This window comes from Aethalodelphis obliquidens, unplaced genomic scaffold (assembly GCF_003676395.1).
Source record: "Aethalodelphis obliquidens isolate GAN/ISIS:26980383/991018 unplaced genomic scaffold, ASM367639v1 scaffold54, whole genome shotgun sequence".
In the NCBI taxonomy this organism is placed as follows: domain Eukaryota; kingdom Metazoa; phylum Chordata; class Mammalia; order Artiodactyla; family Delphinidae; genus Aethalodelphis; species Aethalodelphis obliquidens.
The window spans coordinates 2,595,746-2,610,130 of record NW_020837998.1 but is presented as its reverse complement, the minus strand read 5'-3'; the positions used below and the strand labels follow the sequence as shown (position 1 = coordinate 2,610,130).

At 39.2% G+C, this 14,385-nt stretch overlaps 2 pseudogenes; one reads left to right on the top strand and one right to left on the bottom strand.

The window, feature by feature from the left end:
- Positions 1–778: 778 nt before the first annotated feature.
- LOC113609084 (uncharacterized) overlaps positions 779–14,385 on the bottom strand; it is a 42,750-nt pseudogene continuing 29,143 nt past the window's right edge.
- On the top strand, positions 8,365–8,829 carry LOC113609102 (ubiquitin-conjugating enzyme E2 D2-like; annotated as a pseudogene).

The following is a 14,385-nucleotide window of genomic DNA, read 5'->3' as shown; positions in this document are numbered from 1 at the left end:
GATTGGATTAATTTTGGCTTAGTTTCTTTATTTGAATAGCTCAGAGGAAAAGATAAGGCAACAAATATCTGCTCTAGGGTATGATATCTGACATTGAATTATCCAACAGAAAAAGAATAGGGCTGACTCTTAGCATCGAAATAAGAGAGGGAAAACTGTTAAACCTTACAGATGAAAATTCTCCAGGAACTTAGAGAGTGGTATAGAGAGGCAGGTAAGGAACTGTCAGAAAGAAATTATTTTGTGGCAAGTAGTAGTTCTACAAAATGTATTTTGATATCTCTTAGGATTAGTGATTAAGGATTAGTTCCTTTCATTCATTTATTTATTCATTTATTCACTCACTCATTCATTTATTCACTTGAGAAATATTCACAGAAAATGGCTTAATTGCCCCTCAGTGATCACCTGGCATTTACTCTTCTTTGTAACCCTAGTATGGAGCACAGTGGCTGACCTATACAGGTTTGAGCAAACATCTGAAGGAAATGAGGAACTAAAGTATATGATGTACTCACTGTAAGCTAGATTTCAAGGAAAGGTGTTCTAAAACTTTCTTTCATTCAATATTTAACTAACATAGTACCCAACAGAGAAGAGGGAAAAAGGCTAAACACACATTTTTGGCACTATATGAGTGCAAGCTTGAATGATTAAACTAGAGATTCATTACTAGTTCTATCTTTATTCTCTTTGTTAATTCCATAACATGCTACATTCTTAGATTCTGCTAGATACATACATCTATTCTCAATTTCAATACCACAAGGAAAGTCCATCAAGCTGGAAAATATGAGCCATTAGTCACTTTGTACTTCACAAGATCACAGGGCAACACACCTAATGAAAATGATCAAGAATAACTTAAAAGAATGAAAATTTTAAATAGTAAAGCCATGCTTATCTAAGACCTGTTTTCTTTAGTGTTGGGTTTATGTTTCATAGGTTTTAAGCCTACTACTATATACTTATATGTACAACACCTTTGGTGCATGATTGAAATGAGAAGCTTGGGAAAATTAATCTATGTAATTGTATGAAATGAGCTTACAGTCATTTTAAAAGTTCAGAGCCAATCAATTTAATATGGATATAACTGCCCTGTAAATTCTAAAATAGAAATGTATTATGACCAATGAGTATATTTCACATGGATCAATTCTGCCTTCAGGTAAGTATGCCTAACTTTACTTCTACTAGAAGCATGAGTATGGTAAAATTGACCTATATAGTATATTCTTTCAATATGAGCACAACTCACAATGTATAATATTTCATCTTAAAGTTAATAAAGAGAAACTTATTTTACTTTCTTTAGTATCAGACCTTATTGGGTAAGACCCAATAGTATCTCAACTCAGCTTGGTTTTTGTTTGTTTGCTTGTTGCTTTCTTTATGAAATTAATCTTTCTTCTCACATAAGTGGAAGTGAAATAGAAAGAAAATTCTAAAAATGAATTGTAAATGTTACAAAAGGAAGAAATATATGTACCTTTGGTTTGATTACATTGTAACTATTAACATCATTCATCACTCTCTCTCTCTCTCTCACACACATACACACACACAGACACACACACACATCAGGAGATTAGTCTCAATGCCAAGGTGTAAAATGCATATGAGTCACTTCCATAAGTTTCCATTATGATTTATGTTTAGCATTTATGAAACTGGAAAATAAATTTTTGAGTTTGTAATAGGTAAAACATCTATCTCTCTACAAATTTAACTAGTTAAAAGTGGAAAATACTGCATTAGAAGTTGTGATGGCTAGTTTTATGTGTTAATATGGCTTGGCTATAGCACTGAGTTATATAATCAGACACTAATCTAGGTATTGCTGTGATGGCTGTTTTGTATGACATCCAAAATCAGTTGCCTTTAAGTAAATAAAATTCATAGTCAATAATGTAAGTTTTTTATATATATATAATTATAAATATATATGTATATTTTATATATATAGTCATGGATGTGGGGGGTGTACATACACACACACACACACACACACACACACATATTCATGACAAAATAAGGAGAAATACTCACAACAGTTACTCTTCCAGGTTATGTAACTGGCCACATGGTAAGTATAACTACCTTCATCTACTAGCCATTCTGTATTCCCATGGCCTTCTCCAAGCACCTTAACTGGTCCTGGTTCTTTACCTGGTAGAGTGACCCAAACCTTCATCCTAAAAGATTGGTGCCATTAATAGTCCTGTCTGGACTAGGTTGTTGTGGTTTTCCATTGACCTTAATATATCAAGGGCATGGTAATAATAATATATTAAGGGCATGGTAATAATAATAGACACCCTAAGAGATCTCCTGTATTTCAGACACACTCTTCCTTGCCTCTATTATGGAGTAGTTCAATTTCTTCTTGGTAGTTGGGATCCATCACCTCCAGCAGCACAGTAATTCCCTTCTTTGCTGTTGATTCAGTGGCATGAGGAGCCTAAAGTGGTCAGGCAGTTGTCTTAAATTCCAGTTCAATGGAATCATTGTTGTCTCTACTAGTAGAAGCATTTTTCCCTTCAGAGCAAAAACCTCTAGGACAGAAGAACATAAGGTCCTGGAGAAAAGGAAGCAAAATTTTGGTAGTGTGTCACTAAGGGATCACAGTGAGTGGTGCCATTCCTACTTCCACTCCTTGATTCCTGGACCTGTGAATCCCAGCTATTGGAGAAACAACACCATATTTTTGATGCTGATTCAGAGCATACACAGCCTTCTGGAGAATACTGCCCAGTACTTCAAAGTATTGGCACCTAGTTGGCACTGTAACTGAGTCTTTAAAAGGCCATTCCACCATTGTATCAAGCCAGCAGCTTCAGGATGGTAAAGGACATGGTAACACCAGTGAGTTCCACGGGCCTATTACTACACTTCATTTGTTGTGAAGTGACTTTCTTGATCAGAAACAATGCTGTGGGATTTCCCTGGTGGCACAGTGGTTAAGAATCTGCCTGCCAATGTAGGGGACACGGGTTTGAGTTCTGGTCCAGGAATATCCCACATGCCGCGGAGCAACTAAGCCCGTGCGCCACAACTACTGAGCCTGCACTCTAGAGCCCATAAGCCACAACTACAGAAGCCCACGTGCCTAGAGTCCATGCTCTAGGCTTCTCTTGTTGCTCTAGGCAACAAGAGAAGACACCACAATGAGAAGCCTACGCACCGCAACGCAGAGTAGCCCCTGCTCTCCACAACTAGAGAAAGCCCGTGCGCAGCAACCAAGACCCAATGCAGCCAAAAATAAATTTATAAAAAAAGAAACAAGAAACAATGCTGTGTATAATACTATGACAGTGGAAGACATTCTGTAAGTCCATGGATAGCAGTTTTGGAAGAGGCATTATGAGTAGGGAAGGAAAATCCATATTCAGGGTAAGTGTCTGTTCCAGTAAGAACAAAATGATGCCCTTTCCATGATGAAAGGGGTCCAATGTAACCAACCTGCCACCAGTAGTTAATTAACCATGCTGGGGAATGGTGCCATACTGGAGACTCATTGTTGGTTACTGATGCTGGCATTGGATACTCAGTGGTGGCTGTAACCAAGTCAGCCTTGATGAAGTCCATGTTGCTGAGTCAATGCATAAGAGAAGCCTCTTCCACAGGAAAAGAAAACTCATCAGAATGTAGGAGCTCAATGTCTCCAAGTTCATCAGGGTCTCCCACAAGTCCCAAATCCAACTTTTAGTATCCCATTTCTTCCCAATCAATGTCTTCACATTAACTCTAAACATCCTACAAGGCTGAGAATTCAATTTGCATTGTAATTCAGACAGTAGGAGGATGAGATTCTTGGTTTGATTTTCAGCAATCTCGTTCCAGCAGCTATAGGAAATAAGGGTCTCCTTCATGGTACACATAGAAATTTTCAGGTCATTTATGCAGTGCTTGAGTTGGGAATTCAAATCCGTGCACTCATCTTTTTCTTTCCCTACTTTGTCCAGCAACATTAGGAGCAACTAGCCAATATCACTTCACTAGTTAGCTTGTCAAAAGTGTTCCAAAGTATCATATACATAGTCACTCAGATCCTTACTTCTTGTAAGTGGTTGATTAGGAGTATCTAACGGTGATATTTTGTGTATCTATATTGTCAGATTATGCCATGGTCCATGAGTGTTCTCTTTACTACTAGAAAGAGTCATTAGCACATTTAAATATAATCAGATTAGAGAGCCGTTTCCAGAAACCCCAGAACCCAATTTAAAAAAACTCATCTTTAAAATTCTGTCTCTCTAGAACCACTCTGGGTACCAAAATCTGTATTAGTCAGGGTTCTCCTGAGAAACAGAATTAATTGTATACATACAATTATATATATATATATACACAATTCTATAATATATATACTATTCTGTTTTTCTTTCTCTGGAGAACCCTGACTCCCTGACTGATAGAACTTTTGGTACTGGGAAATGAGGTGCTACTGTAACAATAACGAAATTGTGGAAGTGGCTTTGGAATTGGGTAATAAGTAGAAGCTGGAAGAATTTTGAGGCACATAATAAAAAATGCTTAAATTGTGTTGAAGAGAACATTGGTAGAAATATGGATGTTAAAGGTGATTCTGGTGAGAGTTCAGAAGGAAATGAAGAATATGGTAAAGAGAATTTCTATTATCTTAGAGAATACATATATCACCATGAACAGAATGTTGATTCGAATATGGTGTTAAATGAGTTTCTGGTGAGATTTCAGAAGGAAGTGAGGAGCGTGTTATCGGACACTGGAGGAAAGGCAATCTTCATTTTAATGTGGCGAAAAACTTGGCTTAATTGTGCTCTGCTGTTAGTGGGAAGATAGAACTTCTAAGTAAGTTCTGAGACATATAGCTGAGATTTCCAAGCAAAGTGTGGAATGTACAGCCTGCTTTCTCCTTGTTCCTTGCTTACAATAAAGTGTGAGAAGAATGAGATAAACTGAGAACAGAACTGTTAAGCAAAAAGGAACCAGACTTGATTATCTGGAAAATTCTTAGCATGCCCAGTTAGCATTTTCTGGGCTAAGTGTGTGACTGCACAAACTTTTCCTGAAGAAATTATGCCTGTGACTTATGGATCCAATCCAGTCAACCATCTCAGTAGAAGCCAGGAATAGAGGTGGGTTATCCAGTTCTGTAATGGCATGGATCCCCTTGACATACATGGAAGAACTGACAAGGTTTTTGAGAACGTTATATCAGAAGGAACACTGCAAGCTGTGACTGAAGGAGCCAGAGACAGGATGAAATGCAGAAAGGCTATCAGATTTCAGAGACTCTACTGGTAGAAACAGACTGATAGAAATATTCACACATGAGCTCTTCTTCAAGAAAAAGAATGACTATCAGGGCAGAGTCATGGGTGCAGAGGCAGAGAAGCTAGAGACAGGAACAGAGGCAGGGCCTGGCAGGGCTTGGCAGGGCCTCCTTGGGCCCAAAGGGTAGATTTGGTAAAAGAAGTTTATTTTTCAGGCTACAAAAACTAGTGGACTCTTCCCTTCTGGGTTTCAGATTTGCTTGAGACTACTGACTTATTTATTCCTTCCAATTTCTCCCTTTCATAATGGGAATGTCTATCCTTTGCTTGTACTATCATTGTATTTGCAAACAGATAACTTGTTTTCTGTTTCACAGGTCCACAGATGATGAGGAATTTTGTCCCAAGGTGAATCATACCCAGAGTCTCACACATACCTGATTTAGTGTGCTTAAATGAGATTTGGAATTTTTGACTTGATATTTAGATGAGATTTTAGAGTTAATGCCAGAATGGTTTAAGACTGTTGGGGATGTTGGGATGGGATGAGTATATTTTGTATTTTGTATTCTTGTGTGAGAAAGATATGAATTTTGGGGGGTAGAGAGCATACTGTACTAGGTTGAACAGTATCCTCCCAAAATCCATGCCTACGTGGAACTCAGAATATGATCTTGCTTGGAAATAGAGTATCTGTAGGTGTAATGAAGTTAAATGAGATTATACTAGATTTGGGTGGGCATTAAATCCAAAGATTGGTGTCCTTATAAGGAGAAAAAGAGTTGGACAACCACAAAAACACACAGAGGGAAGAAGTCCACATGAAGACTGAGGCAGAGATTGGAGTGATGCAGCCACAAACCAAGGGACAACAAGGATTGCTGGGACCACTGAAGCAAGGAGGAGGTGAGGATGGGTTCTGCCCTAGAGGTTTCAAGAGAGAAAGAGCTCTGCTGACACCAGGATTTCAGACTTCTTGCCTCCAGATCCATAAGAAAATAAATTCCTGTTGTTTTAAGCCAGTTTGTGTAATTTTGTTATAACAGCATAGGAAACTAAAAAAGAAGGTGTAAGTCTGTAAAGTACTTCACATTAACAATTTTACTCAAATAACATTTCTGTCAATGGTGAGAATACACACACACATAAATCGATTCTAATTTCAGATTAAGATATATATATATATATATATATATATATATATATATACATTTACAGATAAATATGTAGATACATCTTAATCTACAATCAGAATCAACTAATCCATACAACATGGCCTTGTATTTCTTTCTTAGTTTCTTGGAAATGTAATCATTGTCAACAAAAGACTTGTCAGTTTCTCATCTTTTCAAAGAGGATTGGAGAATACAAACTTCCTGTGGGTGAGATAAGTTCATTCATCTTACAAAAAGCAATAGAGAATGCATCCTAATGTAACACACATCATAAAGTATTTAAACAACTTTACTGCAGCATTCAAAATACAAATATGAGCAGTCATTCTTTTCCCTTTTTCCTCCTCCTCTCTCCCATATTATCTGGGTTTACTGAAGTTACAGTTTTAAGACTGGGAAGTGTGACTAGGGAAAGGTGTGTTCCCCGCCACCCCCCCACCCACCCCCCACCCCCGGCAATTCTTCAAATGTGTCAGTATCATAAAAGACAGAAAGGCTGTAGCAATGTTCCAGACTCAAGGAGACTAAATAGAGACAACAGCTAAATGCAATATACTTGGATCCTAGGTTGGATTCTGTACTGGAGGGGTTTAAAATAAGTTTTAAGGACACTACATGTCAATTGACATAACTGGAATATGGATATTAAAGTATTTTATAGATGTTAAAGTTAATGATTATATATACCAGATAGAGTACTGGTTTCCTTCCTTCCTCCTTTTCCTGTCAGAAGTTTTTCAAAAATTAAAGAAGTTTTAACCCCACAATGAATTTTTGAAGGCTTTATTTCTTCATAGAAAATGAATTTACCAAAACGTTATGAAACATTACTTTAAAAAGTTAATGGAGTGTAATCTGTAAAAATGTTGAGTAGCTATGTTGTACACATGAAACTAGCATGATGTTGTAAATCAACTAAACTTCAATTTTAAAAAAAAGTTATAAAAGTATTGTAACGATGTTAAATTTGCTAAAGTTGATCATATAAAAGAATGTCTCTCTTAGGAAATACACAAAGAAGTATCTGTAAGTAAAGGCCAGGATGTATGTAACTCACTCAGAAGTGTATGTGTATATGTGTGTGTGTGTGTGCATACATATATATATGAGAGAGAGAGACAGAGACAGAGATAGAGACAGAAAGACAGAGAATTAATATAAAGCTGATGGGGTAAAATGTTAAGGGATGCTGAATCTGTGTTATTGATGTGTTATCTGTATTATTGTTGGAGAGGAATTCCTTGAACCGCTCTTATTTATTCAGGTAACTCTCATTGGTGGACAGTGGGTGTGGCTCAACTTGCCAGCCCAGAGCCCCGGCGCTGGGTGAGCCCCAGCCCCTCCACCCCCCAATCCCTCCCCAGACCCCTGTACCCCCGATCCCCCTCCATGCCTCCGCCCCCTTCCACGCCCCCCTACCTGGTCCCTTCCTCCTTCACTTCCCCGCCCCTCCCCCCTCTAACGTAAACCCTGCCCACCCCACCCCACCCACCTCACTCCCTGAGGCACCCGCCCTGGGAGACACCACGCAGCCTCATCAGCGTGGCCCCTGTGACCTCACTGAGCGGGTCCCCGCCAGGCGGCGGCACTAGCAATGTCTCCAGGCGGCTGTGTCTTGGGGCGGCGCGGCCTCCGGGCTGCGTGGCCTCCAGCTCAGGAGAGCACCGAGGAGGAAGCGGTGGCCACGAGCTACTAGCGTCCAGTGGCGCATCAGGTATGGTGGAGCGCCCGACTCCCTCCTCAGTCCCATTCTCCCACTCTCCGCGACCATCCGCCTCCCACGACGCCCCCCTCGACGCTGCAGCCGGCCTTCAGTCCACCCATCTACCTGCGCCGTCTGTCACCACTCCTCCCACCCCATGATCACCACCATCGCCTTCTACCTGTCGCCAGGCCCAGCGCCAAGGATTGGCCACGTGTCACAGATGATGGCCTTAAAGTGCATCCACAAGGAGCTCCTCGACCTGTCCCGCGACCCCCCCCCCCCCCCCCCCCCCCCCCCCGCCCAGAGCTCAGCAGGGCTAGTGGGGGATGACATGTTCCACTGGCATGCGACCATAATGGGGCCCAATGACAGCCCCTACCAGGGAGGAGTCTTCTTCCTAAAGGTCCAGTTTCCCTCCAATTACCCATTCAAACCACCCAAGATCGCATTCACCACCCGAATTTACCATCCAAACATTAAAAGAAACAGAAACATCTGCCTGGACATCCTTAGATCTGAGTGATCACCAGCACTGACAATTTCCAAAGTATTGTTATCCACTTACTCCCTGTTGTGCGACACCAACGCAGATGATTCTTTGGTTCCAGAAATTGCTAAGATCTACACAAAGGATAGGAGGAAGTATGACAGAATTGCTCGGGAATGGACTAATAAATACGCCATGTAATTTAAAAATAAATGATAATCCCATCACCTTATTAAAGCTGGCAGTTTAATTGGTTATCTTTTGTCAGCTTTCTATGAAAGGAGGGCTCCCCATCCTCTGGGCGTATGTGGTAACACCTCCTATGTATCAGGGTGTGTGGAGGTGGTGGAGCAAGTCTGCAGGTGGAAACAAGGGTGGAGGAGGGATTGGTGAGTGGGGGTAAGGTTGGGGGTTTGGGTGAGTGTGAGACCAGTTTTAACTAAGTTTTCGTTATTGATTTAGCATTAGGAAAGCAAGAACAAGGAGGTGGTGGCTTTAGGATAAGGAGAGCAGTTCCACCAACCAGAGAGATAATTTTTAATGTGAGTCTTTTAGAACTGACAACGGTGAGGACAAACAATGAAGATTACAAAGCTAGTCAGGTGTCCACTTTATTCTGAAGAAACTTTGGGTGTTGATTTTGAACAAGATTAGTATTAACCAATATCCTTGTAACTGGGCAAGACCCACGCTCCAGGTCCTCTGCCTGCCTCTTGTCTGCAGAAAAGCCATAGTTTCTCAGGGCTCCCCTGAGTCACAAAAGCCTGACTCAAGAATTAATGATTGAAAGGATGTGACCATGTAGTGACAAAAGTAGCAGTTGGGCCAGGTGAACTGGTAACAATTTAAACAGTAAATCAGCCATGACAGTCATGGAATCCTTAGTTCCTCCCTGAAATACATAGATAACAGTATCTAAGGCAGACACTGAGTTGATTTACAGATGCTAAACCGCCACCAAATGGAGGAAGTTAACTACTTGATGACCATGAGCATGTAGACGCAGACCTAATGGAGCCTGAGGATTGATGTTAACCTCTGTGACACCACCCTGTTACCTCACCATCAACAAATCAGACAATTGTGTGCTGATCATACATCCTGCGACTCCCCTCCTTCATCTTGCTTTTAAAAATGCTTCCCTGAAACCTACTGGGGAGATCAGGTTTTTTGAGCATTAGCTACCCTAGACCCCTTGTCTGGAGCCTTAAAATAAAGGCTGCACTTTCCTTCTCTGCAACCCGGTGTCAGTAGACTGGCTTTACTGCAAGCAGGAGAACAGCCCCAAGTTTGGTTCGGTAACATCCTCTATTTTGAGGTCCATATTTAACTGGCAAAATTAAATGGATTTGGAGTTGTTACAAAATAAAATGATGAGTTTTATTCCCAGTCTTCTCCACCTCCCACTCCTTCAATCCCTATCTTTGTTGTCACTCTGCCTCTCTCCCACTCTGGATTGTAGGCTGCTTCTCAGGACATACCTATTAGCACTCATTTGTCTTATGGTTTCTCAAGAACTGTGTATGGTCTAAGATTTTACCCAGCTTACAGGCCTACATGTGAGCCAATGGAGGCTGGCAGAATGACACAGACTCTTGGGTTAGAGACAGGACTTAGGGCCCAGCAGGCAGCATGAGCTTCACATGACATTAGTTCCCCTTGCCCCACAACACTCAACAGGGAGATGTGGAGCAGACCAGGAGGGTGCTGCACCTACAGTGGGTTTGTGTAACAGCCAAGTTACCCCAAGCTAAGGAAACCCCCAATCTTAGAAAGGGAAATTCTACCAAACCTGACCAACTTTTGCCCCAGAAGGAAATGCAATCTTTATTAACCTGCTCAGGAAACAAATCCATCCTCCACCCTGGAAGACCCTCTATCTTCCAAGGCTGTTTGCTATACAAATGTCCTTGAAAGAGTAGTCTAGGACAAATACTGTCACAAGATGTGTAGAAACACCACGGAGAATTGCACCCCAGCAGTCTTAACTGCTTGGATGTATCTGATTGTAAAGGTAAAAATTAATTTTATGAAAATACTTGTGTGTGCTGGAAAAGATCCAATTTTCCCTTTAGAACTTGTACATTCAGGAATGTCTAACCAGTGAAATAAGCAGATTACTTAAAACCTTTAAAAAATACTATAATCCACTCTTTTTAATGGCAGAGAGGGATTAAAATTTTAAGTAAAAACATGAAAATATTAATGGCTTAACATTTAAAAAAATATTTATCAAAATAAGTCAAAAATATTTATCAAAAGTACTAACACCTCAAATATAAAATTTCCTTTTACCTATACATTCAGGCAGTGATGCCAAATAGGAATGTTCTATATCTGTACTATCCAATATAGTAAACACTAGCTGCTGTAGCTATTGACCACTTGAAGTTTAGTGTGATCAGGCAACTGGATTTTTATTCAATTTTCATTAATTTTAAATTAAAATATTAAATTAATTATATTGGAATAGCCATGTACAGCCAGTCACTACTGTATCATGAAAGAAATTGAGGATTTGGTGACATGGGGACATTTTTTCTTTTATCTTTTCTTCCCTAATTATTGATTTAAATTTTTTATGATCAGAGATAGTGTGGAGAAAGAATGGGAGCTCGGAGCAAAAACCTGTGTTCTTATCCAGGCTCCACCAATATCTAATTGTGTGACAATATCTAATTGTGTGACTCTAAATATGTTACCAAACCCCTATGAACCTTAGTTTCTTTTTATTTTAATTTTATTTTTAGTTTTTGGCGGTACACGGACCCCTCACTGTTGTGGCCTCTCCTGCCACAGAGCACAGGCTCCAGATGCACAGGCCCAGCAGCCATGGCCCACGGGCCCAGCCGCTCCGCGGCATGTGGAATCTTCCCGGACCGGGACACGAAACCGTGTTCCCTGCATCGGCAGGCGGACTCCCAACAGTGGTTGGGAGCCACCAGGGAGGCTCGAACCTTAGTTTCTTCAAATACTAAATAGGAATATTGTCTATAACACTTCCTAGTTTTAAGAATAAGATGATATGTGAAAAACACTTAACCTGTACCGTTGAATACACATTCAATAATTGGAGTTGTATTTATTATTTCACTTCATTATATTTATCCTTTTAGGATAAGCTTGTGCTGGGCTGCCAGCAAGATGATTTCACAGGTCAAGTCTGTACTTCTGATATTCTTAGGATGGCTGGGGGAGAAGGCATGGGCTAAGAGAATCTGTAAGTTTAATTGGGAATTTGGGAATTCATGAAAGGGTGCATTCACAAGGATGTTGGTCACACGAAGTATCCCCCTCTGGCTATTTTTTAGAAATACACACAAGCTTTAGAGTACAAAAAAAATCAATTTGAAGCCTTGTTAAAAATGCAAATTCCTGAATCTCACCTATAGGAGGGCCCAGTAATCTGCATTTGCAATCATCAAAAATGATTTTTAAGCAGGTGAGAAATGAGCACTCTTTAATAGACCATGTAGTTCACTGCACCACTTGAATTATTATTTGTTAACAAAAGAGGGTGAGATTCTGTACTAATGCAGATTGCTAAGATTTAACGTATTTTGACTTAGTTACCAGCATACCTCTTCCCCAAGTGATTTTATTTTTTACATAAAAATGTTTTGATTAACTTTACTGGCAATATTCAAACCCATTTATGGTTATAGGCATAGATTAAATACTTCATAGCTTTGCAGATAAGAGAATTTGAGCTATTCAGCCTCATTACAGATTGCATAAAAGGTGGGAATTAAGTGCACTCTTGGATTCATCAAATAATGAATGCAATAAATGTTTAAATTGTTTTGAAAATTTCTGAGTGAGCTCTTAAAGAAATATTGCTTTCCACTTAAAATATCATTCTGAGTTCTCTTTATCTATCACCATTTATTAAAGGAAGTAGCATTTCTTTGCTAAATCTGTGAACATGTAACTCAAGTTATGTTTGGAAGTTCTTCAACAAGATTATTCTAAGAATTTAGACTACAGATTACATTACTATTTTATAAAATTTAAAGGTTCTTGATGGTGGGATAGAACAAATTAATCTTAGATAGTTGAAAGGCAGAACTCTTTGTTACTTACAGTTGCAAACTAGACAAGGCTGCCACACGGGGAGTTGCACCCAGAGACAGAGGACAAGGAACAAGGGGCAACATATGTAGGGCAAGGGGGGGATGGGGTGAGGTAGGTTTCCCAAGTTCCCTGTGGATTGGGTTACCTGAAAAATTTCCCAGGTTCATAGGCCTAAGGGCTGTCCCTGTTGGTGTGGGAGCTTAGTAAACTGCTTGCAAAAGGCAACTGAGAGATTTTAGGCATGACTTCAAAACTGTATTAAGATAGCATTTACAAAATACTATATTACATTAACTTTTTCCCTCCTCCCCCTAAAATTTACCTTAGATAACTGTGTGAATGAAGCATTTAGTGTTTCTAGTAAGGGACCAAAAAGAAGCAGGGATTTCCACACTACAGAAAGAAAATTAAATGTTCATTGAGTGTGTCTTATTTGATGAGCATTTTGTGAAGTGTTAATACATGGCTCCTTTGGTCCTATTCAGCTGGAGATACCAAAAACTACCCAATTCTGGCATGGAGATGGGAAGGGAGTACATTGTTAGGTAATTATACGTCCTTTGAACCTTGACAGATGAGTAGGATTTCACAGGTAGATAAGGGACAAAAAGGGCATCATGGATAGAAGGAACATAGCACAAAGATATAAAAGCATTACAAAGTATATGGTAAACAAGAAATAACTTTTTGTTCATATTCAATATGACTACACCACAAATTATTGGAGAGGCAGGAAGAGGCCTGAATGTGGGTGGTCTTATAGCCTACCTAAAGACAATTACACTTGATCTTATGAGTGATAAAGAACAATTCAATAATTTGAACTGAAGAATGATAAGTTCAGATTTGCATGTTAGAAAAATCATTCTAAGGACAGAATAGAAAACAAATTGCAAGAGACAGGTTAAATACAGAGACCAGATCAGAACGTATTTTGAGAATCCAGATGAGAGATGATTAGGGTCTAAATGAAAGCAGTGTTAATAAGGATGCAGAAGACAGGACAGACAGGAAACATTTTTCAAATATAAAAGATTAGGATATTGGTTTCATGGCAGCATCTAAGGTAAAGTAGGTCAGACAGAAAAACACAAATGTTCTATGTTATCACTTATATGAGAACAAACTAGTGGTTACTAGTATGGAGAGGGAAGGGGGAATGGGCTAGAGAGAAGTATGGGATTAAGAGATACAAACTACCAGGTATAAAATAAATAAACAACAAGGATATATTGTACAGCACAGGGAAAACAGTCATTATTTTGTAATAACTCTAAATGGAGTACAATCTATAAACATATTGAATCACTATGTTGTACACCTGAAACTAATATAATATTGTAAATCGTTTATGTTTCAATTAAAATAAGAAAAAAAGAAAAATAATAAAATTATGATAAAACCTTTAAAAATAGGTTATTTAACATGTAAAGTGTTTATTGTTATTTTTGGAAAAATAGTTTTGAAATTTCTGCTTTAATTTTTAATATGTAAATATCAACACATATGAACCACTTAAATAAAATCTGTTTGGGATTGAATTTTAGCAGAATGTAACACTCCAAATATGCCACTTTACCATGTGGAGCTGAAGGCAATCAAGACCCACCAGAGTCAAGAAAAGTTTTTACCTCCCCCTTAACTGCCTAAAAGAAATCAGAAAAGGGAGCTTGTACCAGGAAA